We start from the raw sequence: 8,609 nt of genomic DNA on the forward strand, positions 1-8,609 counted from the left end.
AGGGGTTTGAACTCACAAACTGCAAGTTACTAGTCCAACGCTCTAACCACTAGGCTACCCTGCCGCCACATCTAGCTACATATTAAACTTCCATCATCTCAGACTAGGTGATGGTTGGATCAGAGTCTCCGTTATAATCATTGACCAGTACGGAGAATTAAGTAAAACCGCAAGTATAAATCCTTATCTCCATCAATTGACGTTTTTTTTCTGTAAATTATGTTTCATATTTGATGCGTTGTGATTGGTGTGAAGCCAAATACTTTTTTTGGTGCGCCAGGACCATTCACAGTTGAGCTCACTCAGTTTAACTCAATGCTGATTGGATATTATTATTATTATTTTTTATATCAATGCTCGCTGGCTTCCCTTGCGTTCAATGTGTTCATTCTAGGTGTTTATGTAAGTCTATGGTTGCCTGGATTGGTTCTCAATCAGAGACAGGTGTTTATCGTTGTCTCTGATTGGGAACCATATTTAGGCAGCCATGTTCTTTGGGTATTTTGTGAGTGATTGTTTCCTGTGTCAGTGTTTGTGCCACACGGGACTGTTTCGTTGCCAGTTCACTTTATTATGTTGTATCTGTGTTCATGTTTAGTTTTTCTTATTAAAAACCATGGACACCTACCTGCTTATTGGTCTGATCCTTGTTTGACCTCTTCAGAAGAAGAGGAGGAAATCTGCCGTGACAGACAACTCAACTAAATGTAAATCAAAATTGTTGAAATTATGTCTGTTCCCAGTGGGTTGTTGACCATTTTAAAATGGCACACGCTATAATGGCACAGATACAAAAATGAGTCTGCAATATATCTCTATGGTCTGTCTCATTGGCTAGAATGGTCCAGCCCTATCTCACCTCCTCCCGTCTAACTTCCACCATTGAGGACATCTATTTCCATTGTCAGAGCGGTCACTTGACTATCTTGTCAATATAATAGACAATCTTCGGCTTTAAGTGTGGTAATAAGGTGGCCAATAATGGTTCCAATTGAGATCATCGGTGCTGGTGATCTTGATGCATTTGACGGTTTATCATAAGATCACCTCGTTATAATACGGTGGCCAATATTGGTTGGAATTAGGTCCAAATGTTTACTCTAACTGCCTTAGCAGTGCTAACAAGTAGGTTTGTTTTATTTGGGCCAAATTTAGGCATATAATATCTATTCCTTTTTAATGTGCTTTGAATAAAGTTGGTATTCAGACATCCCGTATGCAGGTGCATAACAGGCTTTGCAGGTGTTTCTACCTTGCGTGCACTGAATACATTTAAATAAACTACTGAAAACCTTGCCACATGCTGGCCAACAGCTTTTCTCGTGGAGTTTTCATTTAATATGGTTTTCAGTACATTCATCTAAAGTCATTCCTTTAAATATGGATTATCTGTAATACATATTTTTCGACAACCTAGAATATACAGTACATGGAGATACAGTTGAAGTCAGAAGTTTACATACACTTAGGTTGGAGTCATTAAAACTCGATTTTCAACCACTCCACAAATGTCTTGTTAACAAACTATAGTTTTGGCAAGTCGGTTAGGACATCTACTTTGTGCATGACACAAGTAATTTTTCCAACAATTGTTCACAGACAGATTATTTCACTTATAATTCACTGCATCACAATTCCAGTGGGTCAGAAGTTTACATACACTAAGTTGAATGTGCCTTGAAACAGCGTGGAAAATTCCAGAAAATTATGTCATGGCTTTAAAAGCTTCTGACAGGCTAATTGACATCATTTGAGTCTATTGGAGATGTACCTGTGGATGTATTTCAAGGCCTACCTTCAAACTCAGTGCCTCTTTGCTTGACATCTGTAGGAGAGGGACATTCTTCTTACCAAACCACATTACCTTTGTTTTGGAGGTGTTCAGAACAAGGTTAAGGGCAGAGAAAGCCTGTTGGACACTAAGAAAGCTTTGTTGTAGAGCGTTTAACACAATATCTGGGGAGGGGCCAGTTGAGTATAAGACGGTATTATCTGCATATAAATGGTTGAGAGAGCTTCCTATTGCCTTAGCTACGTTGTTGATGTAAATTGAGTAGAGCGTGGAGCCAAGGATCGAGCCTTGAGGTGACAGGCAGTGGCTGAGACAGCAGATGTTCTGACATTATGCACTGCACTCTTTGAGAGAGGAAGTTAGCAAACCAGGCCAAAGAGACACCAATACTCCTTAGCCGGGCCACAATAATGGAATGGTCTACCGTATCAAAAGCTTTGACCAAGTCAATAAAAATAGCAGCACAACATTGCTTAGAATCAAGGACAATGGTGACATCATTGAGGACCTTTAACCCCTAGCGACGAGCAATCCTGTATATGGGAGCGTAATCATAGCCTCAAGCTCATTACCATAACGCAACGTTTCCTATTCATGAAAATCGCAAATGAAATGAAATAAATATATTCAAACACAAGCTTAGCCTTTTGTTAACACTGTCATCTAAGATTTTCAAAATATGCTTTTCAACCAAAGCTACACAAGCATTTGTGTAAGAGTATTGATAGCCTAGCATAGCATTAAGCCAAGCATTCAGCAGGCAACATTGTCACAAAAACAAGAAAAGCATTCAAATAAAATCATTTACCTTTGAAGAACTTCGGATGTTTTCAATGACGAGACTCTTAGTTAGATAGCAAATGTTAATTTTTTCCAAAAAGATTATTTGTGTAGATGAAATAGCTCCGTTTTGTTCATCACGGTTGGCTAAGAAAAAGACCGGAAAATGCAGTCACTTACAACGCCAAACTTTTTTCCAAAATAGCTCCATAATATCGACAGAAACATGGCAAACGTTGTTTAGAATCAATCCTCAAGGTGTTTTTCACATATCTATTCGATAATCTATCAATGGTGGCAGTTGGCTTCTCATCAGAAGCAAACGGAAAAATACTGCAGCTGGAGATTACGCAATAATTGCGACGGAGGACACCAAGCGACCACCTGGTAGATGTAGTCTCTTATGGTCAATCTTCCAATGATATGCCTACAAATACGTCACAATGCTGTCGACACCTTAGGGAAGCGACAGAAAGCATAAGCTCATTCGTGGCCCATTCACAGCCATATAAGGAGTCATTGGCATGAGGCGGTTTCAAAAAATGCGGCACTTCCTGAATGGATTTTTATCTGGGTTTTTTCTGTAACATCAGTTCTGTGGCCCTCACAGACAATATCTTTGCAGTTTTGGAAACGTCAGAGTGTTTTCTTTCCAAAGCTGTCAATTATATGCATTGTCGAGCATCTTTATGTGGCAAAATATCTTGTTTAAAACGGGAACGTTTTTCATCAAAAATTTAAATAGTGCCCCCTATATCCAAGAATTTAAGGTCGCTGTGACACATCCATAACCTGAGCGGAAACCAGATTGCATATCAGAGAGAATACTATAGACATCAAGAAAGCCAGTCAGTTGATTATTGACAAGTTTTTCCAACACTTTTTATAATAAGGGGAAAAATGAATAGGCCTGTAACAGTTCCAAGCAATGGGAACCTCCCCAGAGAGAAGAGAGGTTAAAAAGGTCAGAGATATGCTTGGCGAGTATAGGGGAGTCTAGGCAGCAACCTTAAAGAAGAAAGAGTCGAAACCATCTAACCTAGATGTTTTTTGGGGTCAAGTTTAAGGAGCTACCTTAGCACCTCAGACTCAGTGACCGCCTGCCGGGAGAAACTTTGTAGCTGGACAGGGGACAAAGAAGGAGAAACATCAGGGATAGTTGCATTAGAAGGGGTGGGAGATGAGGAAATGTTGATGGGCAAGGAGGCATGGCTGAGTCAAATAGGAACAAAAACATCATTAACTTTAAGGGACATGGGCAGGTTTCAGGAGGAGGGTTTATTCTCCAGGTCTTTAATGTGAATAATACCTAGCAGGGATGCTGTACTGCAGACCACTCTGGGTAGTACCAAGCAGTGATAAAGTACTGCAGACCACTCTGGATAGTAGAAAAGCAGTGATGGAGAACTGTAGACAACTCTGGAGAGTAACAAGCAGTGATGCTGTACTGCAGACCACTCTGGATAGTAGAAAGCAGTGATGCAGTACTGCAGGCCAACCTGGATAGTACCAAGCAGTGATGAAGTACTGCAAACCAATGTAAATAATACCAAACAGTGAAGCAGTACTAAGGACCACTCTGGATAATACCAAGCTGTGATGCAGTACATCAGACCACTCTGGATAGTACCAAGCAGTGATGCAGAACTGCAGACAACTCTGCATAGTACCAAGCAGTGATGCTGTACTGCAAAACAATCTGGATAGTACCAAGCAATGATGCTGTACTGCAGACCACTCTGGATAGTACCAAGCAATGATGCTGTACTGCAAACCACTTTGGATAGTACCAAGCTGTGATGGAGTACTGCAGACCAATATGGATAGGACCAAGGAGTGATTCAGTACTGCAGACCACTCTGGACAGTACAAAGCAGTGACGCAGTACATCAGACCACTCTGGATAGTACCAAGCAGTGATACTGTACTGCAGACCACTCTGGATAGTAGAAAGCAGTGATGGAGTACTGTAGACAACTCTGGGTCGTACAAAGCAGTGATGCTGTACTGCAGACCACTCTGGATAGTACCAAGCAGTGATGCAGAACTGCAGACCACTCTGGATAGTAGAAAGCAGTCATGGAGAACTGTAGACAACTCTGGATAGTAGAAAGCAGTGAGGGAGAACTGCAGACAACTCTGGATAGTACCAAGCAGTGATGCTGTACTGCAGACCACTCTGGATAGTAGAAAGCAGTGATGCAGTACTGCAGACCACTCTGGATAGTACCAAGCAGTGATGCAGTATTGCAGACAACTCTGCATAGTACCAAGCAGTGATGCTGTACTGCAAAAAACTCTGGATAGAACCAAGCAATGATGCTGTACTGCAGACCACTCTGGATAGTATCAAGCAATGATGCTGTACTGCAAAACACTCTGGATAGTACCAAGCTCTGATGCAGTACTGCAGACCAATCTGGATAGTACCAAGCAGTGATGCTGTACTGCAGACCACTCTGGACAGTACAATTCAGTGGTGCAGTACTACAGACCACTCTGGATAGTACCAAGCAGTGATGCAGTACTGCAGACAGCTCTGGATAGTACCAAGCAGTGATGCTGTACTGCAGGCCAATCTGGATAGTACCAAGCAGTGATGCAGTACATCAGACCACTCTGGATAGTACCAAGCAGTGACTCAGTACTGCAGACAACTCTGGATAGTACCAAGCAGTGACACAGTACATCAGACCACTCTGGATAGTACCTAGCAGTGATGAAGTACTGCAGGCCAATCTGGATAGTACCAAGCAGTGATGCAGTACATCAGACCACTCTGGATAGTACCAAGCAGTGACTCAGTACTGCAGACAACTCTGGATAGTACCAAGCAGTGACACAGTACATCAGACCACTCTGGATAGTACCTAGCAGTGATGAAGTACTGCAAACCAATGTGAATAATACCTAGCAGGGATGCTGTACTGCAGACCACTCTGGGTAGTACCAAGCAGTGATAAAGTACTGCAGACCACTCTGGATAGTAGAAAAGCAGTGATGGAGAACTGTAGACAACTCTGGATAGTAGAAAGCAGCGAGGGAGAACTGCATACAACTCTGGAGAGTAACAAGCAGTGATGCTGTACTGCAGACCACTCTGGATAGTAGAAAGCAGTGATGCAGTACTGCAGGCCAACCTGGATAGTACCAAGCAGTGATGAAGTACTGCAAACCAATGTAAATCATACCAAACAGTGAAGCAGTACTAAAGACCACTCTGGATAATACCAAGCTGTGATGCAGTACATCAGACCACTCTGGATAGTACCAAGCAGTGATGCAGAACTGCAGACAACTCTGCATAGTACCAAGCAGTGATGCTGTACTGCAAAACAATCTGGATAGTACCAAGCAATGATGCTGTACTGCAGACCACTCTGGATAGTACCAAGCAATGATGCTGTACTGCAAACCACTTTGGATAGTACCAAGCTGTGATGCAGTACTGCAGACCAATATGGATAGGACCAAGGAGTGATTCAGTACTGCAGACCACTCTGGACAGTACAAAGCAGTGACACAGTACATCAGAAAACTCTGGATAGTACCAAGCAGTGATACTGTACTGCAGACCACTCTGGATAGTAGAAAGCAGTGATGGAGTACTGTAGACAACTCTGGGTCGTACCAAGCAGTGATGCTGTACTGCAGACCACTCTGGATAGTACCAAGCAGTGATGCAGAACTGCAGACCACTCTGGATAGTAGAAAGCAGTGATGGAGAACTGTAGACAACTCTGGATAGTAGAAAGCAGTGAGGGAGAACTGCAGACAACTCTGGATAGTACCAAGCAGTGATGCTGTAATGCAGACCACTCTGGATAGTAGAAAGCAGTGATGCAGCACTGCAGGCCAACCTGGATAGTACAAAGCAGTGATGCAGTACTGCAAACCAATGTAAATAATACCAAGCAGTGAAGCAGTACTAAAGACCACTCTGGATAATACCAAGCTGTGATGCTGTACTGCAGACCACTCTGGATAGTTCCAAGCAGTGATGCAGTATTGCAGACAACTCTGCATAGTACCAAGCAGTGATGCTGTACTGCAAAAAACTCTGGATAGAACCAAGCAATGATGCTGTACTGCAGACCACTCTGGATAGTATCAAGCAATGATGCTGTACTGCAAACCACTCTGGATAGTACCAAGCTGTGATGCAGTACTGCAGACCAATCTGGATAGTACCAAGCAGTGATGCTGTACTGCAGACCACTCTGGACAGTACAATTCAGTGGCGCAGTACATCAGACCACTCTGGATAGTACCAAGCAGTGATGCTGTACTGCAGATAACTCTGGAGAGTAGAAAGCAGGGATGGAGTACTGCAGACCACTCTGGATAGTACCAAGCAGTGATGCTGTACTAAAGACCACTCTGGATAGTACCAAGCAATGATGCTGTACTGCAGACCACTCTGGATAGTACCAAGCAATGATGCTGTACTGCAAACCACTTTGGATAGTACAAAGCTGTGATGCAGTACTGCAGACCAATATGGATAGGACCAAGGAGTGATTCAGTACTGCAGACCACTCTGGACAGTACAAAGCAGTGATGCAGTACATCAGACCACTCTGGATAGTACCAAGCAGTGATACTGTACTGCAGACCACTCTGGATAGTAGAAAGCAGTGATGGAGTACTGTAGACAACTCTGGGTCGTACCAAGCAGTGATGCTGTACTGCAGACCACTCTGGATAGTACCAAGCAGTGATGCAGAACTGCAGACCACTCTGGATAGTAGAAAGCAGTGATGGAGAACTGTAGACAACTCTGGATAGTAGAAAGCAGTGAGGGAGAACTGCAGACAACTCTGGATAGTACCAAGCAGTGATGCTGTACTGCAGACCACTCTGGATAGTAGAAAGCAGTGATGCAGTACTGCAGGCCAACCTGGATAGTACAAAGCAGTGATGCAGGACTGCAAACCAATGTAAATAATACCAAGCAGTGAAGCAGTACTAAAGACCAATCTGGATAATACCAAGCTGTGATGCTGTACTGCAGACCACTCTGGATAGTTCCAAGCAGTGATGCAGTATTGCAGACAACTCTGCATAGTACCAAGCAGTGATGCTGTACTGCAAAAAACTATGGATAGAACCAAGCAATGATGCTGTACTGCAGACCACTCTGGATATTATCAAGCAATGATGCTGTACTGAAAACCACTCTGGATAGTACCAAGCTGTGATGCAGTACTGCAGACCAATCTGGATAGTACCAAGCAGTGATGCTGTACTGCAGACCACTCTGGACAGTACAATTCAGTGGCGCAGTACATCAGACCACTCTGGAAAGTACCAAGCAGTGATGCTGTACTGCAGATAACTCTGGAGAGTAGAAAGCAGGGATGGAGTACTGTAGACAACTCTGGGTAGTACCAAGCAGTGATGCTGTACTAAGACCACTCTGGATAGTACCAAGCAGTGATACTGTACTGCAGACCACTCTGCATAGTAGACAGCAGTGATGCAGTACTGCAGTCCAATCTGGATAGTAACAAGCAGTGATGCTGTACTAAAGACCACTCTGGATAGTACCAAGCAGAGATTCTGTACTGCAGACCACTATGGATAGTAGAAAGCAGTGATGGAGTACTGTAGACAACTCTGGATAGTACCAAGCAGTGATGCTGTACTAAGACCACTCTGGATAGTACCAAGCAGTGATGCTGTACTGCAGACCATTCTGCATAGTAGACAGCAGTGATGCAGTACTGTGTCCCATCTGGATAGAAACAAGCAGTGATGCTGTACTAAAAACCACTCTGGATAGTAGAAAGCAGTGATGGAGAACTGCAGACAACTCTGGATAGTAGAAAGCAGTGATGGAGTACTGCAGACAACTCTGGATAGTACCAAGCAGTGATGCAGTACTGCAGACAAATCTGGATAGTACCAAGCAGTGATGCTGTACTGCAGAACACTCTGGATAGTACCAAGCAGTGACACAGTACATCAGACCACTCTGTATAGTACCAAGCAGTGATGAAGTACTGCAAACCAATGTAAATAATACCAAGCAGTG

This window comes from Oncorhynchus masou, chromosome 3 (assembly GCF_036934945.1).
Source record: "Oncorhynchus masou masou isolate Uvic2021 chromosome 3, UVic_Omas_1.1, whole genome shotgun sequence".
NCBI classification, from domain to species: domain Eukaryota; kingdom Metazoa; phylum Chordata; class Actinopteri; order Salmoniformes; family Salmonidae; genus Oncorhynchus; species Oncorhynchus masou.